This window comes from Polistes canadensis, unplaced genomic scaffold, assembly GCF_001313835.1.
Source record: "Polistes canadensis isolate GaletaPanama2010 unplaced genomic scaffold, ASM131383v1 scaffold_210, whole genome shotgun sequence".
NCBI classification, from domain to species: Eukaryota; Metazoa; Arthropoda; class Insecta; order Hymenoptera; family Vespidae; genus Polistes; species Polistes canadensis.
Genome location: NW_014569757.1, coordinates 282839 through 284032, shown reverse-complemented (window position 1 = coordinate 284032; position 1194 = coordinate 282839).

Here is a 1194-nt window from a genome sequence, read left to right as displayed (position 1 = left end):
CGCCGTAGAAGAAAAATTTCGGTTTCGCGATAAGAAACTCTTTTATAGTTTCTTATATTCGTTTACCGCGTTATTAGAGTCACGGGAGTGCAAGGAAAAGTGCATCAAGGAATTCTCCGATGGGTCTGGTGGACGAGGGATGCAGCTGGACCATTTACTACGAAGTTGGAGTGTTTTGGAGCCATCGTAGAACTTCTAATGCTAGTTGTTCATATTGCGTACATGCGTCATTTTATTTTAAAATGCCACATATATGTAATATAACAGTTAGCAGGTCGTGAGTTAAAATTTAAAGTCCCTCCGGTGCTCAATCATGCCGAGGATGAAAGGTCTTAATCGGCACGAGCTACTGGTTGTAATTATTCCAAAAAATTATTGACGAGCACATGTGTAGTTCCAAAAAAGGATTATTCCTTTTTTGTAATTGCTCATGAAAACTGTATATTTTATTGTATGTTATATTATTAGTACAGGATAGGTCTTCTTGTCTGATCGGTTAAATTCATTTAATTAACAGTGCAATTAATAAATGCACTTTTCTTTTTTATTACGTGTTTCGTTCGAGTTTAGTAGTGGTGAAATCGAGTATTAATTTACTCGATTTCGTCCAATAAAGCATGTAATAAGTGTCTTACATGCATTGCTTCGTACTTAGTTTATTTAATCGTGATTTTACATTTCGATATAATAAAGAAATGAGCAAGAAGACAAAAACCCATTCGCGACGGATAGATTTTGGCAATTAAGTGGTGGCCCAAAGCCCAGTTCTTTCATTAGAACAGCCACTTAACGAAAGAATCGTCCGAGATTTTTGTTAATTTTTTTAAATTCTTAAAATCTTTTTGACAGTTATTATAAATAACTTGTAGAGTCATAGCTGTCTTAGATTTATTTGAGAACATTATATTATATATTAATGAATATTTAGATTAGGATTTTCAGCATCTAATTTACTAATCCCCGTTTCTCCTCCCTATACTTTCTGCGTTCTCATTTATGCGTGTGCCCAGGTGTTACACGTATGGGTGAGAAACGGTTAGTATAGGTTTAGTTTTAAGTTTTTTCCCCCCATGTGGCGTCTGTCATTGTGCTAGTGATTGCACGGTGTACATTGCATATGTGTGTGCGCTAGGTGTGTGCATTGTACATCGTTTCGGATACGTAATACCGTGCTTATTATTTTTTAAAGTTATT